At 40.2% G+C, this 9,375-nt stretch overlaps 1 long non-coding RNA gene across 1 annotated transcript; it reads right to left on the bottom strand.

The window, feature by feature from the left end:
* Nucleotides 1–6,436: 6,436 nt before the first annotated feature.
* LOC108440318 lies at nt 6,437–7,113 on the bottom strand. The gene is made up of 3 exons (XR_001858832.1): nt 7,076–7,113; nt 6,732–6,858; nt 6,437–6,490 (listed from the first exon to the last, which is right to left on the bottom strand). It is a non-coding gene; the product is annotated as an uncharacterized LOC108440318 (long non-coding RNA).
* Nucleotides 7,114–9,375: the final 2,262 nt, after the last annotated feature.

The following is a 9,375-nucleotide window of genomic DNA, read 5'->3' as shown; positions in this document are numbered from 1 at the left end:
ACACTCCTCATACGTAGCTGAGTCTGTGCACATTCTAAAATGGGCCAGGAATCTCAAGAGTATAGAAGAGATACCTTTGGAAGAACTGTGACAGTAAACTGTGTTTGGCTGATCGGTTAATCTGTAGTAATACAGTGGCCTCCTGCTGGCACTGCAGGCAGACACTTTGCTTTTCTGATCATTAAATAAATTTTTTTATACTGGGTCACTAGTGCTTGAGCAGTATGAGGCTGAGGCTTAATGTGGCCAGCTGGCTCAGTTTGTAGTGAAAAAAAACAGACTGAGCTGAAAAGAAGGAATGAGTGTGTTGGTTTGCTCTACACAGTAACCACAAAGACACAAATGTTTGGACTACTTTCATATAAATGGTTGCTAAATGAGGTCGCATATTGAATAAATGATCATTTTTTTTAGAAGAAATGTATTTTTGAATAATAATTATCAGGCGTTTCCCAAAACTTCATAACTTTACCATATAAGCTCACATGTGAATCAATGATAAAAACAACTTTTACATTATTCACAAAGTGCCTGGTGTACTGCGGTGATGGTGTAGAACAAGACGCAGGAATTTGGGCACTCCTGGTTTAAATGACATATTTGAGGGAGACAATAATTACATATCCTCCACAGAGAGCAGACGTACTAACAGACAATAACTTTATTAGCTGAATTTAACACACTGGACAAAAATAAAACCTAAAATTGGTCTTCACAACATTGCAGTTGTGTTGTGTTTTTTTGGGGCGGCATGGTGGTGCAGTGGATAGCACCGTCACCTCCCAGCAAGAAGTGCCTAGGATCGGTTCCCCAGCCAGGTGGCCAGGGTCCTTTCTGTGTGGAGTTTTCCTGTTCTCACCTGTGTCTGCATGGGTTTCCTCCAGGAATTCAGGTTTTCTCCAATAGTCTAAAGACAAGCAGTGAGGCCCACTGGACTTGCTAAATTGCCCATAGGTGTGAATGTGTGTGTATATCTGTGTGTCTGCCCTGCGATGGACTAGTGACCTGTCCAGGGTTTATCCCGCCTTCGGCCAATGACCATTGGGATAGACTCAAGATAGGATAAGCAGCTTAGAATGTGTTTGTGTGGGTTTTTTTATGCACTATAATTTGCAGAAAAATGTCACAATTAAGTTTGTCCTCTGTAGAGAATGTGAAAGTTCTCACCTCCTAGCAGCCTGGTGAACTTTATCTCTGAAAAGCTCTGACCACTTGGAGACCAAGAACTTTCACTCAGAAAAAAAAATCAAAACACTGAATATCAAAACCATGTACATCATAGGCAAAACTGCCATATATGCCATGTATAGATGGTTAAAAGCGAATCATTAAGGCATAAACTAACAGGGACTTGGTATAGGCCTATTTTTAGAAATGATTTGACATATAAATTATACATTCTGAAAAATGTTGATTACAAGTTGATGCGTGATTCACCCGGGGGGATTCTTTTTGTAGGTGGGGGGCCCGTCTTACCCCTATGGTTTAATTTTACAGTTGACGGTTCAGATTTTGAATGGTAGTGCTGAAGAGAGGAGTCAACAAAGACATTCTTTAATGTATTTGGTAAGCATCGGATTATGAAGCCCTCCTGGAAACAATCGCAGAATTGATTCAGTCTAAGCTAGTGCTAGGAGACACGAGCCAGCAAGTGGAAAGTTGGGCTGACCGTGTATATGTGGCTGTGCCCTTAGGCAATAAACATAACCCTCCGTGCTGCTCTGCTGGTGACACTGTGTTGCTCAAAGCCTGTGTAGTGTTATGACTGAGAGATTTTGGTTAGTAGGGTTTTATTTTATGCAGGATTTATTTTATGCTGTGTAGTTTCGCACATTAGTCAAAAGACACAAAAAGATACTTCATAACATATTTTTAAGGTCAGCGATGCCTTAGACTTTTTGAGTCTGGGTGTAACTCTGTTTGTGTACAATCCTTCAGAACAATAAAGAGATTTGAAGGTAAGAAGAAGTCTCTCACACACCTTTATGGTCTCTTTTCTAAGAGGAATGCTAGTGTAAGCTTTTGAATGCCCACTTATTGGACGTGAATGAAAAGGCAGAGAACACCCTTTCATTCATCAATCGCACCTGTTACTGTGGAGTATTATTACAGTTATTGTTATTGCTATGCTATTGATGTTATTTCTAGGTTTTGTTTTTTTTTATTGATGTAATCAGTATGATTTAAGACTTTGATGTGAAAACTTTGATGTAATGACACAGTCAGTATGATTTAAGCCTTTGTTCTCATGTCCTGTTTCATGACAGAAGGCGTTTTGTACCTTGATTGGCAATCAAGATAGAAACAATGAGTGATTTGCAACACTGTCATCAACCAGCTCAAGCCAGCTGCTTTGCAAATGTTCTTTTTTGTCTATTTGCTTTTCTCAGTAACAGCTTCTTGACAACGACACATCCTTTCAGACATAGTTTAAGTACTGTTTCTCTGATGGGGTACATGTTGGTGGTCTGCCAGATCACAGGAGTCCTATTTTATTTGCATCTTTTTTCATTTATATTTTCTTTTGACTTTCTTCTTCATTATGTACATAATATATACTGTACACATCTATATAAATACATGTACATACCTTCTAAATGGCTGGAATCAACTCAATAAATGAGGGATAATCTTTCACTTCTTTTTTTTTTTGTCATTGTCTGCTAAAGACCTGAAATCCGTTTCTTGTTGTGTTTTCTAAATTACTCACAATTTAGCATAACGTCACCAAAATCTTCTCCTTATGTACATTAAAGCAGGTGAATTTTGTTTAAATGGTGCAAGGATTTTGCTTCTGGGGGACACGGCCATGTTTGGGTGATAAGCAGCAGCTATGATCTTTATAACTGCTCAAAATGGTCTGTAGACCAGCAGATGTAAAGACAGTCTATCGCTGATTAAATGCTCCTTACCCGCTCTGTTTAGCCACAGGATACCAACTAATGAGCTATCAGGCTCAGGTCCGTCTCCTGTGATAAGACAGGGCAAACAAACATGGTGATGAGCAGTCTCTTTGGCAGATGCGGACAAATTGGATGGATGACGGGTCTTAAGGGGGTTGAGGTGAGGGGTAATAAGATCCAAGTCATGGCACAGGCTTGTCACTGCTGCATTTGTGAGTCATTTGCCACAGCGTGGAGCTCAATTATTAATTGGGGTAATTAATGCTAATTAATCACTGGAGACATACAGTGAGCAAGCAAAAGAGAGAGAGAAAGAGAGAGAGAGAGAGAGAGAGAGAGAGGGTGGGGGGGAACTGACTGGGTCATTAAGGGTAACTGACAGGCATGGTGATAAATATGTGAATGATGTGTATGTCATTACCTGTCATTACTCTAAAAATGTCAGTCTGTGGATTGTGAATGAAAGAATTGTAGCCGTACAGATGAATTATTATACTCTGTGAGGTGAAATAAAAAATATTTAAAAAGATGCTGAAAAAGGGTTGGAGCAATGTCATAAAACAACCACCTTTACTTTACATTATCTCTGCTTGCTCCATCCCACTCCCGATTCTGCTTCAGTGTTAGCAGATGTCTCACAGTTACTGGAAGACAAAGTAATGTTGTCATTATTATTATTATTTTTCTTGCTATTGTTTTTTTTCTTCAAAGTGTTTTTATTGAACATCTTAAGCATTAATACACTATATAATACACGTTTTATTTTTTGTCATTATTTCAACCCCCCCACCCAAAACAACCCCCAACTGTTGCACAAATGCAAATATAGATTTGAAAAGATTCATAAAGTATTAGTATTTAAAAAGGAGAGAAGAAAAAAATAAATTACAAAATATGTACATTACTCCTGTGAGAATGAGATTAGCGAGGGATCCATCTCCCTAATTTGATCCAAAACCGGTTGCCAGATATCAAAAAATTTGTACCTCTTATAGAATACCTTATTTTTTCCATAGTCAAATTATATAAAAGAATATAGAATATAAAAGTTCAATAAACCACATTTTAAAAGTTGGAGGGGACTTATCTTTCCATTTAAGTAGTATTTGTTTTCGAGCTAAAAGAGTAGTAAAGGCTATAAGGATTTTATTATTTTGATTTAAATGAGGCCCTGCGATGGACTGGCGACCTGTCCAGGGGTGTATCCTGCCTTCCGCCCGAAGACTGCTGGGATAGGCTCCAGCACCCCCCCGCGACCCTGACGGAGAAGCGGATTAGAAAATGGATGGATGGATGGATGGATGATTTAAATGAGAATACTGTGGTGCAATGCCAAATATAGAGTTTCTTGCTATTGTTTAACCTTTTTAAACTTTTAATTTCTAACCATCACCAGCCTGCAACAGTTTATGTTAAGTTCTTTATATTTGTGTTTATTTTATTTTATGTACTTGAGCTGTTTTTTTAGTTCAATTATACACATTATATATATATATATATATATATATATATATATATATATATATATATATATATATATATGTATATATATATACATGGTGTGTGTGTGTGTGTACCGTTTTAATAACAATGTCTTGGACATATTTTATTTGCCTTGCTTTATTATGGCAATTATATTTATATATATATATATATATATATATATATATATAAATAATTTTTTTTATTTATTTTTTTTTCCTCCGTCCCATTCTTTTTTTTGTATAATCCTTGGCTACATTGTAAATAAGGGTCACCCTCAGTTTACTCCTGTTTAAATAAAATATTTTTTGATTGTTGTTGTTATTGCTATGCATGATCAAACACAATGATAATAATGTAGGAGTTAAAGCCTTTGTTAAATAAAAATACTATACTGCAGTTCAACAAAAGTTGTGCTTGTAGTACTCTCTTTATTAATTTGCTAACAAAACTTCAATCTATAAAGAAAGAACAGAACAGCAAATGTCACATGAACATTGAAACCATTTGAGTGTTTGTAATCTTTCAGCTTAGATTGATTCAGCTTTTTCTCTGAAGCCACTTGGCCTTAGGATGCTTGAAACAGCTTGTTTTGCCTGATGTACAAGAGCTAAGAGAAGTTTTTACTTGAGAACTGGAAGTGTGTTATCTGATGAAGAAACTACTTCTTAAAACCCATGTAAACCGTTTTTACGAAGATGCTGACGTTCACTTATGTGTTTTTAATCGTGATTTGTTCTTAGGCAAGAACAGAGTCTACACACACTCAAGAGCACAGAGTTCTGAACAATTCTGCAGTATAAGAACCCATCAGGAATCTGATGCAGATTTCTTAGAACTTTTCTCAAAAAAAAAAAAGCAAAGAAAAATCTTACAAACTTTTTAGTGGCTGAGGCCACTATAAGATCAATAACTGATTATGACATTGTTTTGTTGTTTTATCATGAACTTGCTTCATTTTGCGTACTGGAGAAGGCTTATGATCGTGTTCCTCGAGATATTCGGACACTTTCAGTGTTAGCATTGGACTCTGCCAGGGTTGTGCCCTGTCTCCACTCCTGTTCGTGTTATTCATGGGCAGAGTTTCAAGGCGTAGCCAAGGTCAGGAGGGCATTATGTGTGGAGACCGGAGGGTGGCAGTCTCTGCTGTTTGCAGATGATGTTGTTCATCTGGCTGAATCACATGAATGCCTCCAGCGCTCGCTTGAGCGGTTTGCAGCTGAGTGTGAAGCGATTGGTCTTAGCCAGGAAAAGGATGGCATGCCCACTCCAGGTAAGGGGAAAGGACCTGCCCCAGGTGGAGGAGTTTAAGTATCTTGGGGTTTTGTTCACGAGTGATGGGAAGAGGGATCGTGAGATCGGTCGCAGGCTGGGAAAGGCGACAGCAGTAATGCGGTCACTGTACCGGACTGTAGTGGTGAAGAGGGAGCTGAGCCTTAAGGCAAAGCTCTCTGTTTACTGGTTGGTCTACATCCTGACCCTCACCTATGGTCATGAGCTGTGGGTAGTGACCGAAAGAATGAGATTGCAAATACAAGCGGCGGAAATGAGCTTTCTGCGAGCTGGAGGAAGTTGCAGGGGACAGAGTCGTCTGGGATTCTCTGCTCTCTCAACTGCTACCGTGACTCTATCTGGACTAGTGGTTAATGATGATGATGATGACATTGTTTTATCAGTCTACTTAGGCTTCAGCAGACCTCAGAGCTCTTTAGAATTTGTCTTATGAGTATATTTGCTAAATGTTGTTCAATGATTCTAAAACATTCCATAAGAAAGTATTGATGGTTTTTCTTTTGAATATTGTATGTTTTATTTTAGTGGGGTGTTATTCTAGAAATATTCACCTAAACTGTGACAACAGTATTCTGAATTCTGCCTTCACAAAATGTAACTTGGACTGAATACAGATACAGATACAAGAGGGTATAAGGCAGTTACTTTTAAATTATTTCATTCTTGTGCAAATAAGAACCAGGGATATGCTCCTCCAAAACAAAATATCAAATTTATTTAAACAAAACAAATTATTTATTTATTTCACGACTGCTTATGCTGTCTCTGTGAAAGTGGTGACCTCTTGGTATGTGTAAAACAGGATCAAATGCCTGAAAAAGAAAAAAATAAACAAAATAATTATACTTATCTCCCACCTTTCCCAGGGTTTTATCACACCTCAAAATGGAACAAGTTATTCACAGTTACTAATAAAGCAAAAAATAAATCTACCAAGCTCATATAAAAGCTAAACAAACTGGCATATACAGCAAAAGACTATTGCTGCATAAGACTAAGAAACCAAAGTAAGAAAACAAGGTATGAAGCAAATGGATGGTTTGAATGGTGTACTTGATAGTGTACTTCTAGGTCAGGTCAGTGACGAAAGAGCCCCAAGAGTCTCTTTCAGGTGGTGCCTCGTCTGTCCTCGCCCAGGGCACAAACCTCGTCCATGGGTCCAATGACGGACCTACGCATACTGCAACACACACACATATGCAGGTAGGCATAACAGTAACAAACATTCATTTTTCCAGTATGTTAAAGATACCTGGATAACATACTGCTCTGGCCAAATAGTCCATTATGCAGCCAGAGCTATCTTTGTAACATGCTGCATCCCGTATCAGTTTTTTTTTTTTTTTGTCACTTCAGGAAGACATTCACTCACCGGCCACTTTATTAGGTACACTAACCTTGCCAGTATAAGGTTGGACCCCCTTTTGCCTTCAGAACTGCCTTAATTCTTCATGGCACACTTTCAACAAGGTGTTGGAAACATTCCTCAGAGATTTTTACCGCTCACTGGATATTTCCTCTTTTTCGGATCGTTCGCTGTAAACCCTAGAGATGGTTGTGCGTGAAAATCCCAGTAGATCAGCAGTTTCTGAAATACTCAGACCAGCCCGTCTGGCACCAACAACCACGCCACGTTCAAAGTCCCTTAAATCTTCTTTCTTCCCCATTCTGATGCTCGGTCTGCACTTCAGCAAGTTGTCTTGACCACCTCTACATGCCTAAATGCAGAGTTGTGGCCATGTGATTGGCTGATTAGCTATTTGTGCTAACGAGCAAAATAAACCTAATAAAGTGGCTGGTGAGTGTAGTTGTAATCACCTGGTAGTCTGTACATAGTATGTGGTACATGATGGCTATTGGTAAATACAGGGGTTGGACAATGAAACTGAAACACCTGTCTTTTTAGTGTGGGAGGTTTCATGGCTAAATTGGACCAGCCTGGTGGCCAATCTTCATTAATTGCACATTGCACCAGTAAGAGCAGTGTGTGAAGTATCAATTAGCAGGGTAAGAGCACAGTTTTGCCAGCTTGCTGGCGCATCTGTGACCAAGACAGCAAGTCTTTGTGATGTATCAAGAGGTAATGTCAGCATACAACCAAGAAGGACGAACCACATCCAACAGGATTAACTGAGGACGCAAGAGGAAGCTGTCTGAAAGGGATGTTCGGGTGCTAACCGGGATGTTATCCAAAAAACATAAAACCACGGCTGCCCAAATCACGGCAGAATTAAATGTGCACCTCAACTCTCCGGTTTCCACCAAAACTGTCCGTCGGGAGCTCCACAGGGTCAATATACACGGCTGGGCTGCTATAGCCAAACCTTTGGTCACTCGTGCCAATGCCAAACGTCAGTTTCAATGGTGCAAGGAGCGCAAATCTTGGGCTGTGGACAGATGATGAGTCCACCTTTACTGTTTTCCCCACATCCGGGAGAGTTACGGTGTGGAGAAGCCCCAAAGAAGCGTACCACCCAGACTGTTGCATGCCCAGAGTGAAGCATGGGGGTGGATCAATGATGGTTTGGGCTGCCATATCATGGCATTCCCTTGGCCCAATACTTGTGCTAGATGGGCGCGTCACTGCCAAGGACTACCAAACCATTCTGGAGGACCATGTGCATCCAATGGTTCCAACATTGTACCCTGAAGGCGGTGCCGTGTATCAGGATGATAATGCACCAATACACACTGCAAGACTGGTGAAAGATTGGTTTGATGAACATGAAAGTGAAGTTGAACATCTCCCATGGCCTGCACAGTCACCAGATCTAAATATTATTGAGCCACTTTGGGGTGTTTTGGAGGAGCGAGTCAGGAAACGTTTTCCTCCACCAGCATCACGTAGTGACCTGGCCACTATTCTGCAAGAAGAATGGCTTAAAATCCTTCTGATCACTGTGCAGGACTTGTATATGTCATTCCCAATGTACTGGTGGGAACTACGTTACCCAGAATGCTGTGTATGGGGAGAGAAAAGAAATAAAAGGAAAGAGGAATGGACTTCAAGGTGTGGCTGGTCTTGTCTCTGTGTTAGCTAATGTAAGCTATATTTATACATGGTGTCAGAAGTGGGCAGTTTAGTGAATGCCACGTATATTTACCGCTTCATGTGTAAAGTGAGTGTAGTCGAGGCTGTGGCTCGAAGGGGAATTTAGGAGACTAAGGGAAGCGCATGCGAAACTCGGGGAGAGCAGTGCAGCTTCACACACGCAGCCAGCGTATTTCCTCCACTGATTTGGCTCCTAACACACAGAACTGAACAAATGGCAGTAGCAGCAGCACAGATAACACACCCAGAGCCCTTTGACTTCTCCAACACAGCTGAGTGGCCAAGATGGATTAGGCGGTTTGAACACTTTCGTCTAGCATCAGGACTGAACACAAAACCAGAGGACTATCAGGTCAACTCCTTACTTTGCGCTATGGGAGATGAAGCAGATGATATCCTAGCAGTGCTGCCACTGAGTGAGTCAGACAAACAGAAATATGACACAGTTGTGCAAGCATTTGAGCAACACTGTGTAGGTAGACATAATGTCATATTCGAGAGAGCCCAGTTCAATCGCAGATGCCAAGAAGAGGGTGAAAGTGCAGAGGCATTTAGCACAGCAGTACATAAGCTCGCAGAGCATTGTAACTTTGGCACACTGAAAGAAGAGCTAATCAGGGATAGAATTGTTGTGGGAATCAGAGA

This window comes from Pygocentrus nattereri, chromosome 28, assembly GCF_015220715.1.
Source record: "Pygocentrus nattereri isolate fPygNat1 chromosome 28, fPygNat1.pri, whole genome shotgun sequence".
NCBI lineage: Eukaryota > Metazoa > Chordata > Actinopteri > Characiformes > Serrasalmidae > Pygocentrus > Pygocentrus nattereri.
Note: the sequence above shows the minus strand (reverse complement) of the source record. Positions and strands in the feature narration are given on the sequence as shown.